At 38.7% G+C, this 14751-nt stretch overlaps 1 protein-coding gene across 1 annotated transcript in view; it reads right to left on the reverse strand.

The window, feature by feature from the left end:
- Positions 1-13632, reverse strand: part of LCLAT1 (lysocardiolipin acyltransferase 1) — a 162849-nt gene extending 149217 nt beyond the window's left edge. The window contains exon 1 of the mRNA XM_010987760.3: positions 13468-13632. The gene's annotated coding sequence lies outside the window, so the exon portion shown is untranslated. The remainder of the gene's footprint in view (positions 1-13467) is intronic.
- Positions 13633-14751: the final 1119 nt, after the last annotated feature.

The raw sequence follows: 14751 nt of genomic DNA on the forward strand, positions 1-14751 counted from the left end.
TTAGAGGAGGAGCATGCAATAGTTCTTTGTGAACCATATGAAATATGGCATATCTAAATAAAGACTCACTAATCTACAGATGGAATTGGATGAGATAATCTACAAAAAGATAGTAGATGAAAGGAACCCTGAGGACAGACTCTGGTCCTCCAGTGTTCAGACTGAGTAAGAGAAGATTAAGCAGCAGGAGCAAGTGAGGTAAGAAGAAAACTACTAGGTGAGTGCGATGTTGGTGAAGTCACTCAGGATAGGGTTTCAAGAGGGAAGGTGAAATTAGCTATGCAAGACCTTGAAAAGATTCATTACAGTGAGAAGTCAAAATTGACTACATGTTTTGTCAAGACTTAAGTTACTAATGACCTTAAAAAGATGATTGCATTGTATTTGTGAGAGGTAGAAAGCTTGGTAAGAGTGGGCTAATCAATATACAAAGTCCCCTGGATCCAATTTTCACATTTAAGTTTCTTTTTTCAACAGTGCTGTTTGTAAGGATTAATATTTCATTATTGTTAGTCTTTCTTAGAGATCTTCCTTAATAAAACAAAGAAAAAGTGTATTTTTCATAGTATAAAACTTGTTCTATTTGAATTACCATATTGAATCATTGGATTCTTTTATAAATTTAAGGTATATGATGAGATCTTAGTGACCTTATGTTTCCTATATCTAGGAACATTTTGCTATTTCAAAATCCTAGAATTTATTTCTTTTTTTAATTGAAGAATATTGATTTATAACGTTGCAGGTGTACAGGAAAGTGATTCAGTTATACCTACTTTTTTTCTTTTTCAGATTCTTTCCTATTATAGGTTATTACAAGATATCGTATATAGTTCCCTGTGCTATACAGTTTTTTCCTTGTTGTTTAATCTGTTTTTTACATAGTAGTGTGTATCTGTTAATCCTAAATTACTAATTTATCCTCCTTTCCCTCTCCTTTCCCCTTTGGTAACCATAAATTTGTTTTCTATGTCTGTGAGCCTATTTCTGTTTTGTAAATAAGTTCATTTGCATCATTTTTTTAGACTCCACATGTAAGTGGTATCATACTTGTCTTTCTCTCTGACTTATTTCGCTTAGTATGATAATCTCTAGGTCCACCCATGTTGCTGCAAATGGTATTATTATTTTTATGGCTGAATAATATTCCATTGTGTATATATACACCACATTGGCTTTTTCTTCTTTTAGAAGAGAATCCACAGCTTCAAGATCTGACAACTACTAAAAAAAACCTGCTCCATTAAAACTAACCTTTCACTCTAGTAAATTTTTTATCACATACTAAGCCAGAAATTTAGAATTACAATGAATTTATATAAATGCAGAAATAAATTAATTAATTGAATTGTCAAGCTGCTTAAGAGATCTGAAACTAATGAGGGTTTGGTTTTATTGAACAATGACAAACAGAATTACTCTCTGGAGTTAAAAAAAAAACAAAACATGATTAAATGTCATTTCCAAGTAACTGACCCAAAATTAACTTAGGTGTCCAACTGGCCAATGTATGCACCTTAATTTCCACTCTGTGTTTTCTTTTTTTTTTTTAATTGAAGTGTAGTCAATTTACAATGTTGTGTTAATTTCTGTTGTACAGCAAGCATAGTGATTCATTTATACATATATATTCCTTTTCATATTCTTTTTCATTATAGGTATTACAAGGTATTGAATATAGTTCCACCCTATGTTTTCTTTCATTAAAAAAAAAATCAATCCCGGTCCAACTTTAGCCTCCAGTAAAATCAGCCAGATGGACTGCTCCTACTACTCCAGCTAAACGCAACTAAAATCCCTTGACATTATATATAAATCAAACAAAAGAAGACTCTGAAGGTACAGAGAAGGCGCACTAGCTAGGGACCTCAGGACCTATGGAATAACATGGTGGTGAGTTCCCTAGGTTTTCCTTTTGCCTCATGTACCACATGGACTTGGAGCTGAAGCAGCCAGTAATCCAGAAATGCCCACTGAGACAGACAAAAAAAGTTCCTGCTCTTGACTCAGATACAGGGAACAAACTAGTGGTTACCAGTGGGGAGAGGGGAACGGGAAGGGCAATATAGAGGTAGGGGATTAAGAGGCACAAACTATTAGGTACAAAATAAGCTACAAGGATATATTGTACAACATGGGAAATACAGCCAACATTGTAAAATAATTATAAATGGAGTATAACCTTTAAAACTTGTGAATCACTATATTGTACACCTGTAACTTATATTGTTCAGCAACTATACTTCAATAAAAATTAAAAATTAAAATAAGTAAGTAAAATTTAAAAATAAAAAATATTAAAAAAAAAAAAAAAAAGTTCCTGTGCCTTCAGAGAACCAAGAGCGGCATGGCAAAACAGAAAACCTGCAGACAAAAATCACTGCTCTCCAGCTAAAAACCATAGAAGAAACTGTGGCTCACCCCTACCTACAAAGACAGGCCAAGTATGGAGCCTAAACTTTCACTCTCACCAGGCTGTACTGTTGTGCCTCAACATTACAAGAGGTTACACCCTTACCCTCTCCTCTTACCACCCCGCACCCTCACCCCTGTAGGTAAGATATCAATGACAGAACTTTCTTTCCTTGCCAGGTAGCTGTAATACCACTTTTCCTGCCACACACGTGAAGACCACCTGGAAAGCCTGGACTTCTACTCCTATGACAGTAAAGAGGCAGCCCTTCTCATCTCCATAAGGGTGTTAGGAGACAAGGCCTAGTAGAGGGTCAGGATGTTCTCCACCCTCCAGGGGTAAGAAGGCCATCCCCTCTTCCAGTGGGGAACAGCAAGAAGGCAGAGTAGTATCAGTGAAGACCTAGAGAGGAGCTGAAACTCCCACCTCTGCCCAGCAGCAAGTGTCAATGGACCAATTCCTCAAAAGCACACAACTCACTAAAAATGAAACAGATAATTTGAATAGCCCCGTAACTATTAAGGAAATTAAACTTGTAATTAAAAACTTCCTGAAAAAGAAATCTCCTGGCCCAGATTGTTTCAATAGGAATACTACCAAATGTTTAGAGAAGAATTAACACAATCTCTCCCAGGAAACATAATAGGAAGCACCTACCAATTCACTTTATGAAGTGACTATTACCTTGATGCAAAAAAAAAAACAGGAAAACATGGAGAGAGAGAGAGAGAGAGAAAGGAAGGAAGGATGGAAGGAAGGAAGGGAGAGAGAGAGAGAGAGAGAGAGAAAGAAAGAAAGAAACAAACAAACCTATAGACTAATGCAAGAATACAGACCAAAAAAAAAAAAATCTTTAGTTCAATATTCAAGAATCAATGTACTTCACAACATTAACAAACTGAAAAAATATGTTCACAAGATCATAGCAATCTATAACAGAAAAATTATCTGATAAAATTCAATGTTCATGAGAAAAACTCTCAGAAAAAAAGGAATAAAGGGGAACTTCCTCAATTACATAACAAGCTTCTATAAAAAACATTTTATACCTAATCATAAAATTAAAAAATGAATAATGCATTGCCCCTAATGTTGAAAACAAGGCAAGGATGTCCAACATAGTCAATGCAAGAAGGTAAGAAAAGGAAATAAAAGCCATACAGAAAGAAGAAGTAAATCTGTCCCTATTTGCAGATGACATTATGGTTTACACAGACAATCCAAGAAGCATACCCAGAAACATGCTAGAACTAGTGAGTGAGTTCAGTAAGGGTGCAGATACAAGATAAATATACCAAAAAATTAAAATTAAAAAAATAGAATAAAAGCAACCACAAATTGCATTTGAAGAGAAAAGACAACCTACAGTATAGAAGAAGATTTTTACAAGTCATATATGTGATAAGAAACTTGTACCTATACTCAGTAGTAAAAAGGCAAATCACCCAATTTTAAAATGGGTGAGAGGTCTGAATAGACATTTCTCCAAAGAAAATACACAAATGCCTTAACCACATGAAAAGACATCTGACATCATTTGCCATCAGGGAAATGCAAATCAAAACCACGAGATACCACCTCACAATCACAAGGATATTTTACCATAACACCTCTAGAATGGCTATAATCAAAAAGACAGAAAACAACAAGTGTTGGGTGAGAATGTAAAAATATGGGAACCCTCACATACTGTGATGCGGTTGTAAAATGGGACAGCTTGGAAAACAGCCTCACAGTTCCTCAAAAGATTAAACACATAAATTACCATATGACCCAAAAATTCAACTCCTAGGTATATACCAAAAAAATTAAAATATACATCTGCACAATAACTTGCACATGATTGTTCACAGCAGCATTATTCGTAATAGCCAAGAAGGGGAAACAACACAAATGTCCATCAACTGATGAATGGATAAATAAAAGGTGGCATATCCATACAACAGAATATTATTCAACCATAAAAAATAATTAAGTATTGTCAAATGCTACAACAGGGATGAACCTTGAAAGCATGCTAAGTGAAAGAAGCCAATCACAAAAGACCATATTGTATGATTCTTCTTATATGAAATGCTCAGAATAGGCAATTCTACAGATAGAGAGTAGATTAGTATCCACCTGGATCAAAGGAGGGGAAGGTGAGGGGAGAGGAGGTATCACTGTTAATGGACACAGGGTTTCTTTTTGAAGTGATTAAAATATTCTAAAATTAATTGTAGTAATGGTTATACAACTCAATGAATATGGTATTAAAAATCACTGACTGCCAGATCCACAGCCGACTTCTTTGTAGAAACTGACAAGCTGATTCTAAAATTGATACAGACTTGCAACAGACCCAGAATAGACAACACAATTTTGAAAAATAACAAAGTAGGAGGACTCATAATTCCCATTTTCAAAACTTACCACAAAGCGACCGTAGTGAAGACAGCTTGGTACTGGCATCAGGAATATAGGAACAGAACTCAGAGTTCAGAAATAAACCCACACGTCCATACAACTACCATATGGCCCAGCAACTGCATTCCTGGCCAGTTAACCCAGTGAAATAAAAATTCACGTTCACACAAAACCTGTACACTGCAGCATTATTCATAACGGCCAAAACTAGAAAACTCAAGATGTCCTTCATTATCAAAAAATACTAAGGATTGTAAGGAATACCAAGCAAGAAAAAAGAACTATCCATACATGCAACAACTTGGAAGAGTCTCCAAGGAATTATGCTAAGCAAAAAAACAAACAAACAAAAAAATAATCTCCAAAGGTTACACACTGTATAATTCCATTTAAATAACACTCTTGCAGTGACAGAATTATAGAAATGGAAAACATATTAGTGATTGCCAGAGGTCAGAGAAGGACGTGTGTGGCTATCAAAGGACCACATAAGGAATGCTTACAGTGAAGCTGTTCTGTATCTTAGCTATATCAATGTCAATATTCTGGTTGTAATATTGTACTACAGTTTTGCAAGATGTTACCATTGGGAAAACCTGTGTTAAAGGGTACATGGGATCTTTTAAAATTATTTCTTACAACTGCATGTAACTCCACAATTATCTCAAAATAAAGTCTTTGGGGAAAAAAAAAGTAATCCTTAAACTTGCAACTTGGCTGAATAACAAATCTACATAAACAGAGAATATAACTTTTTCCAAAAGAAGGTATGTAGTAGGGAAACAAACATATGGAGAGAGGAAGAGATTGAGTCCAACTTTGTGATTTTAAGTAATTAATCTCTTCACCTGCAATACATAGATTAAAAAATACCATGGCTGTACAGTGACCCCCTCAAAAGATACCCATGTATTAATCCCTGGAACCTGTAAATGTTCCCTTAGTGGCCAAAAACCCAGACTTCATAGATACAATTAAATTAAGTGTTTTGTGATGAGGGGATTATCCCGAACTATCATGGTGGGCCGTAAACACAATCACATACATTTTTTTAAAAGGGAGACAGAGGGAGATTTGACCACAGACAGAAGAGAAGGCAATGTGACCACAGAGGCAGGGCATGGAGGGATGTAGCCCCAAACCAAGGAACACAGGTGGTCACAGAAGTTAGAAGAGGCCAGGAGCAGATTCTTCCCTAGAGCTTCTGGAGGTGGTACAGCCCTCTGATGCTCTGACCTCAGCCCACTGATAGTGATTTCAGACTTCTGGCTTCCAGAAATGTGAAAAAATTAATTCCTATTGCATTAAGCCACCAACTCTGTGGTAATTTATTACAGCAGCCACAGAAACTAATACAAATACTCACCCATCTAGAAATGTTGTAAAGAGCTAAAAAATATGTATCAGAAAAAAAAGGCCCTTGAAAAGTCTGAAGTCCAATCACAAAAGAGAAGACTCAATACAATTTTAGAGTTCTTAATTCAAAATAAGAATATAACACCCCTAATTTCGAGTTAAAGAAATTCTAATAAAAAGAGAAGTAAATATCACTGTAGGAATAATTATGCCCAATCTAGATTCAGTTCACGGACGATGAGCCCACTCAATACAGAAGAACTGTTTATAATAAGAGCTTTAGCAAAGATTCAATCTTGATTAACTCTGACTTCTAAGGTCTTTCTTCTCTGAAGGAAAGAGAAGCTAAATTGTGCCGGTTCACTTACTACCATAAAAAAATCTCAGCAAAATGAGGCCACTTAGCACTCCCTGGACTTCTCTAGATTATTTGAATCCTGCTTCTACACTTCTCTCCATTCCTACAGAGAACAAAGCAAACATAAGTCTTCCTTCACTTTCATCAGCTGGTCCTGATGAACAGCCATGCTGAAAATACAACTTAAGTTTAAATCTGTAGTTATTCACATTAACAAGTATGTTATTCTAGTAATTCGCAAACTCTCCAGTTTGAATACATCATAAAATATCATTATGTATACGTTTATAATGCAAACAACAAAAACTCAGTAATATATTGTTACTGAATTTCAGAATGATATAATGGCACATGCAAGAGTATTAAGAGTGCCAAAACAATCATAACACAGGAAAGGGGAAAAGGGCCAAAAGGATCTCACCTGAGACTCCCACATTATAGAATCACCCTCAGCAGCTATAGTAAATTACATTCAGCATGGATATTCAGGAACTTAGAAACTGGTACTTATAAAGCATACTCTTATCCAAATAATCAATCTCTTACACTTAAAGCCACATTAAGTATAGTATACTTTAAACTTAAACTGGATTAAAACAAACATTATGGCAGAATTTGTACCTAGACTGCCTAGGTTCAAATCCCTGTTACTTAATCACTCTGAGCCTCAGTTTCCTCAGAGATAAAATAAAGATTATATTAGCATTTACCTCATAGGGAAAGTGGCGAGGGCTAAAGGAATTAAAAACTTAAGGCACTTAGAGCTGAACTTAGCACTTAGTGTTAGTTGTTGTTGTTATTATTATTATTAGCTGTTAAAAGAGCAGATCCCCATGACTGTCTGTGGGTCTCACAGTAGTTTCACAGCTGCCATGCTTACCTTTCATCTTAGAAAACCTAGAGGTGACAAGAGGTGACAAAATCTCAATAATCTCTGCACTGAAGGCACTGACTCGTTTATCTCCCTCTCTAAACAGTAAGCTCACGGACAAGACCCATGTCCTATTCAACCATGTCCATCACCCAGTTCATGGTAAGTGTCCAAAAACGTTCAAGTTAAGCAAATAAACATTTTTGTGTTCAAGCCACTCCTACCATCATTTTCCTCCCTAACCCCAAAAAGGCAAATTTTTATTTAAAGGTACACAATTTAAAGCAAAAATAATTTTAAGGAAGTATTTCTATCACAACAGGAAGGCAGAAATAGTAAGAACCGCAGGCAAAACTGCCTTTCCCAAGATACCTAAACATCCCTTTGGGGAAAGAGTCGCTGTCAGAATTACAAACAGCCCTTTCGCTCCACACTCCCAGGCACACAGAGTCTAAGAAAGGCTGCCACCTCTCATTTCTCTCCCCGCATCGCCATCTTTATTCCTAGCTCGTACCCACCATGTGCTTCCCCACACGGTTAGACGGTGCTATCCCTGCTCCAAAGGATTAACGTTCGCTTACAAACACAAAATGGAGGTGATCTCTTATTTGAGATGAAAAACTAAGCCTAAGTCTCCCCTCTATCATTGCTAGAAGAGTAATCTCCTTCCTGTGAAGAAGTGAACCAACTTAAGTTTTCAGAAACCTCAACTGTGAAAGACTGCTGATAAAAAGTGGTTAATCATCTCCAGCTTTTCCTGGTGGCTGCCCTGCCGATTTCCATTCCATCTGCCTCCCAGGTCTCCACAGCAGGATCCCCTGTCCCTACTGCCAGTTAGAGAGGACTACGCAGAGGTGTAAGGAACACTTTCTGTCAAATCTGACTGGAGCTCACAAAGGCCTTTTTTGAGCTTTACCTCACTGCTAAAGGAACTTACGAAAGGCTCTTCTTAGCCCCATCATTACATTCAAAACCTCATAGCCAAAGGAATCACACCTAATGCTCATTATCCAAGAGCAATCAGTGTAGATGGGAAAAAGTCACACAGTGATTTCTCTTAAACACATTTCATATTAATGAAAAAGAGATTTGATTAGAATTTTACCCCCAAAATTAAACAAAATACAAATCAATTTATTTTTATAATGTATCTTATATTTACCAAAATGTAGGCTACACTTGAAACTATGCACTAATTCTTAGGATAAGGAACTAATCAACTGGTAGAGTTTGGAACGTAATTTTGTGACCAAACTGTAAAACAGTATAATATGACAGCCTTAGTTTCACATTTGCCTTTTGCAAGACAATTATATAAAAGACATTTTTGTAAAAAAAAAAAAAAAGATCTAAATTTCATTACTTAATCCCTGAGTCTTTCCTACTCTTTTAAAATTCTTTTAAAACACCTCTCTCATCATCATTCCTGCTGGTTTTCCTCATGAAACATTAACTGGTCTGCCATTGCCAAATTCTCACTAGTGCCTCTTTTTAAATTAAAGTATAACAGAAAGTATACAAATCTTAGATGAGCAACTTGAATATGTACACCCATGTGACCACCAACCATCTTAAGATACAGAACATTTCCATCATCCCAGAAGGTTCCCTCATGCCCCTTCCAGTCATTACCACCACCACAACCTGGAGGAACCACTATCCTGAGGTCTATCGTCAGGAAATAGCTGTACCTGTTTTTGAACTTCATTTAAAGGGACTCACATAATATGCAATATTTTATGTGGCTCATTAAGTCCATGAGATCCACCCATGTTGATGTTCATTCTCTTTTATTGCTTTTGTAATGTTTCATTTTATAAATATACCACAATTTATTCTTCCATTCTACTTCTGATGTACATTTGGGTTTTATCTAATTTTTGGTTATTATGAATAAAGGTGTCATGAATATTCTTTTACTTTATTTTCTGGTAGACAAATACATCTATTTCTCTTACGTATATACTTAAGAATGGAATTGATGAATCATGTATAGGATTAGACATAGCCAGTTTTCCAAAATGGCTGTACCATTTTACATTCCTACCAAAATATACAAGAGATCTAGTTGCTCTACATCCTTCCCAATAGCAGCACTGACAGTAGTGTTAATTTTAGCCATTCCAGAAAGTATGTAGTAGTATCTCATTACTGTTTTTCATTACTGTATTAATTAATTTGCATTTCTCCATTGACTGATAATGTTGAACACCTTTCTATATACATACCGACCATACAGAGACCCTTTATTAGAAAGTGCCTATTTAAAACTTTAGTCCATTTTTAAATTAAATTGTCTTTTTCTTATTAATTTTACACACATTAACGTACATTCTGGATATGAGTCCTTGGTCAGACAGTAATTGCAAATTGCTTCTTCCAGTCTGTATTTTGCCCTTCATTCTCTTCATGTGTCTTTAGATAGAGGTTCTCAAATGTAATGAAGTCTGAAATCAAATTTATCAATCATTGTTACTGTCACTGCTTTCAGAATATTTTTCTAGAAATCTCTGCCTATTCTACTCACTAGTTCTTTGATTTGTGCTTATAGTTTGAGCAGTTCTTGGCCTTTCTCTGAGTCCATCAACTTGGCAGTGTCTTAGCCAGGTTTGCAGTTTCACCATGCAGTCAATGTGGAACGCATTTATGTTGTGTTGGTGCTAGACAACTCCAGAGTTATGAATGTTTGAGCGGAGATCAGTTTTACAACTAGAGAATTCATTTGTGATTGCTTCTATATCATAATGATTTCTGTACAAATATATTAAAAACATAATGTTTAAAAAAGGGGAAAAAAACTTTAATACCGTTATTCTAATTCTAACAGTTTAACCCAAATAATACCTTAGATGATTCCTCCCACTCCCTTTGAGTGGCTTTCCTCCAGTGAGTCATCTTTACACCAGACCTGCTGACTCTAATGATGTAATTAAGTGCTCTGTAGTCTCAGGAATCTGAAGCCACAAATCTGTTAAACCTGGTTCTATAACATCTTATTTGACCCAACAACCTCCAAGGTTTTACAATTCTCCTGAAATCAGTTACAAAGGACTCCCTGCTCAAGCCTTTTTCCTAAATTACTTAACACTGTCTCTGATCTCCAACCAGAGTTACCAAAAAACCAAAACAAAACACCTTAGTTTTCTTTTTACTCTCTCAGTAGGTGCTCCCCTCCCCTACCCCATTATTCTTCCCACCCAATCTTCAGTTCCTTTAAAATGTGCAGGGCAGACTGAACTTTGCTCAGTCACAGTTACTGCCCTGGCTCACTCCTGCAACATCTCTTGTCTGGAGTGTGGAAACTGCCTTAACCAGTCTCTTCCTTACATTCTGTCTTTGACCCTGTCACCACCAAAGTCACTTCTCCAGAACATCAAGTTAATCACGTTACTCATCTGTTTAAGATCCTTCTACAGGTCTCGCTGCCCACAGGACAGTCACTCTCTAACCTGAGAATTCACAAGCTGGCCCTAACCTGTCCTGACTTCTCTCAGTAATTTGTGCAAAACTCTGCTCTGACCCTTGGGCACGCATGCTCTCTTATCCTGCCTTGGAACTGCTTCCTCTTTTGGCTAGAAGCCCCTTTCTCCTTTTCTCCTGCAGTCAGCAGGATCACCCCAACAGAAGCAACTGTTCCTTGTATGTGTTCCCACAGCTCTCTGTACACACCAGAACTGTACGAATTCTTATCACCTGTATTAGTGACTCACTTATTTTTCTCATTCACTAGTCTACAACATTCTGGACCTGAGGCTTCTCCCGGGCCTCCTCAAGGATAAGCTCAGGAACTAATCTTTACATCCCAAGGACTTGGCAAGGCAATCCTATGAAGGCTCAAAGAAAGAATGAGTGTCCCACCCACTTTTATTCATGTCACCTTTTACTATAGAGACTAGAAAAATTAGTACAAATATGTCAAAGCAATGAACCTAACACAAGGTTTCTTTTAAAAGTCACCCAGCAAATTATTCTTTTAAGGTCTTAATAAGAGCTAAAATCTTTCTCAATAATTGACTTGTGCTTCCTGTCAGAAATTAGCCACAACTCTTTGTTTCAAAATACTTTTTAAAATAATGGGCAAAGACAGGATGAATATACCACTTAACCAAAGTAACTGTAGTCATCACCATATAAATCATAAAAATTGGATGTCAAGGTAATGAAAGTTATTATTCATACAACTAAAAGACCACAGATAAAATTACTTCGTTGAAAAATCCCTTCACATATATCCCCTTAACACAGAACACATCTGCATGACACAAGAAGATCCTATGCATGGTACTTAGGAACACAGACTGGAATCATAGCGGTAGTTGTGCGATTTGGGGCAAATAACTTAAAACTTCAGGGTGCCTCAAGTTTCCTCATCTGTAAAGTGAGCGTAGTACTCACTTTACAATATCACTGGATGAATGAGCCTGTGTAAGGCTCCTGGAACAGTGCCTAACAAGCAAATGCACAGTAATACATGTCAACTGTTACCACAGAGCTTTTAACTTTTTAAAGCCCTTTTAAACACTGCCTTTTAAATTTTTCTAACAACAGCACAGAGAGATTGCTTGGGGCAGAAATGTCCATTTCAGTAATAAGGTACTGATAAGAGAGGTTATATGATTTACTTAAACTATTTTAAATGGCAGAGTAGGAACGAGAAACCATACCTAGTCCTACCTTTCCCAGCCCCAACTGACGAAATCTCCATGGATGCAGCTTGGAATAAAAAGTCTTTTGGGCTTTCCCCATTATTTACCCTTGGTGTCAGCGACTGCCAGACTAAGCAGCTGGTGGGAACACAAGAACTACCATTTGCTCGAATTAAAAGGTAGGAGAAGCTCCACTTTCACAGTGCCTGACACACAGCACGCACTCCAAAGACAACAACTGGTGCCTGGAACACAAAGTGCCACTGTGATTTCTCCATAACAGAACCAGGCAGTCCACAAAATCAAGACTGCTACCAACAAAAGTCATTTAATGTACTTATCTATCACATCAAAGTACAACGTAGCAATAGAAACTTTAAAAAAAAAAAAGGACAAAAAATGAAAATGAGTAACTTTCTTACTCTCAAAAATATAACAGTTTTGCAAAAAAGGACTTTAAATCAAGACAGTTTGTTGAAAACCAACCCACTAGTTATGTTTCATGACAAGTCTCTCCCCAAATAATCAACTGGACAATATTTCATCTCTGTAAGACCTTCACCAATACTTATCTTCATTACATCCCGGGGCTTAAACTGAATATCAATCCTGAGTCTTACAAGCAGCCACGTGCACATGGAGTACAGTTAATGAACTTCGAAGGCAGAGGCAATGCTCCGGGGGAATCCATCAGAACTAAGAAAGTACAAGGTAGCAAAACGTCTACTCAACACCTAAGCGCCCTATCCTTTTATTTCTTCTCTTCAAATGGACAAGTTGGAGCTCGGATACACGTTAATGTTAAGACTTAATGATAAGAATTAATTCATCAGACACTGGCTAGGGCCTACCTTTCCTTTCGTGGCACTGCCTCTCTGACACCGAGAGGCAGGAATTCGGCGCCCAGAGGGCACACAGATAAGGCAGCTCCAGTCCCTGCCCTCTACAACTCACGTCCAAGCCTCGCACGTGGTGGGCACCTGGGACCTTTTGCACATCTGATTTAACAGTGTCAGAGCTCAGACTCTGTTCGTGGCGGTGCCTCTCCCGAACCCGCGCAGGTCTGGAGCAGGAAGTGCTTACTGCTCATCTGTAAACACCGACCGGACACCTGGTCCTTCTCCTCCAGCAGCCACCTCGGCTCGGCCCAAGCGGCCCCGCGGCCCCTAACACCCGCCAGCCTGCCGAGAGTCGCCTCCCCGCGCCTCCTCTTACCTGAGCCAGCGGCACCACCACCCGCATCGGGACCCCAGTTCCGCGACAAGAGACCGTTATCAGGGCCGCAGCCGTGGGAGGCCGACCGCTCAGGGGGAAGAGCCCATGGGGCTGCTCCCCCTTCGCCAACACCGGGATTCCCTGGCCGCCGCCGCCATTTTCCCCACGCCATAACCCCCACCTGATGGTTCCAGCCTCCTACCTGTGACCAGCAGAGGATGACGCGCGACGCCGTGAGGAGCGCGTGGACGAGCAGGAGAATCCGTGGGGGCACAACCTCCAAGCAGAACCCGCCGCTAATTCATCTCTAAGCAGGAGGCGTCCGGCCCGTCGCCCTAGTAATGCGTCCTGTCAGGTTTCATCCTGATTGGCTGCGAGCGCCGTGACGCAGTGGCGTCCCCGGCTGCGTGGGAAGCCCGGGTCCCCGGAGCCCCGCCCTTGCTCCCCTGCTGGGGGCTCCCCTGGCGCCAGTCGTCCAGGGCTCCCTTAAAGAGGCCACGCTCATTTCCCCGTCTGGCCTCCGGGAGAGAAGGGGCCGAGAGAGCCAGCGGGTGGAAGGCGAGAAACAATAGAAATAGGAAATCTCAGAAGGCATTGTCCCAGGGAACCTAGTGATCCGACCAACACCTAGGATATCAGAGTGAAAATAGAAATCTGGGGAGTTTAATTTACAAACCTAATCCACGAGGAAAAGCAGTAGTAGAACCAGTTCTAGCGCTCAGGTTCCTGATGCGCCACCCCGAGCTCTCCCCTAGCACGAAATGTTTCCCCAATCCTAGGGAGACTTTCCCTCCTCTGAGCATCCTCAACATTTGCATCATAACCCTCAGAAAATGCATTCACCACTTTCTACTGTGGTATGTCTGTCTCCTAACCTCCTAAAGCTCCGTAATGGTGGGGACTGTGGTTAAATCTCCTTTGATTTCCGTATACAGTGCCTTCCTCCTATTAACCTTCAACAAAGACTCACTGAAATAAAATCCTAAACAAAATGCATATAGCCACACTCACACATAGCCACTCATCAGTTATTCACGTGTATTTATGTATTTTATTCGTTTATTCAACAAAGCATGGCGGGGGAGGGGTGTGAATATTTTTTTTTTTTTTGGAAGTACAAGATTCCTGCCCTCACAAAATTTGTAGTGTAATAATAATAGACATCTAGGTTTTGGATGCATAGCTTCCATATAGCTAAATTATACCTCAGAATTCTCTGTGAATCAAAAGTTCCTGTGCTCTTGATCTAAATCAGCTTCACAACCTCTCCAATTTTGTTCAGAAATATTGAAATATTTAAGATATGCTGAAATTGTGTTAGAAAATGAAGATAAACAAGGGAAACCCAATACAAAAGCCAACTCTGCCAATTACCCCTGTTTTTCATCTTTAAAATAAGATGGCTAGCAGCTACTAACATACATATATAATAGATAACCAGCAAGTTCATACTGTATAGCACAGGGAACTATATTCAATATCTTGT

The sequence above is a fragment of the Camelus dromedarius genome, chromosome 15 (genome assembly GCF_036321535.1).
Source record: "Camelus dromedarius isolate mCamDro1 chromosome 15, mCamDro1.pat, whole genome shotgun sequence".
Lineage (NCBI taxonomy): Eukaryota > Metazoa > Chordata > Mammalia > Artiodactyla > Camelidae > Camelus > Camelus dromedarius.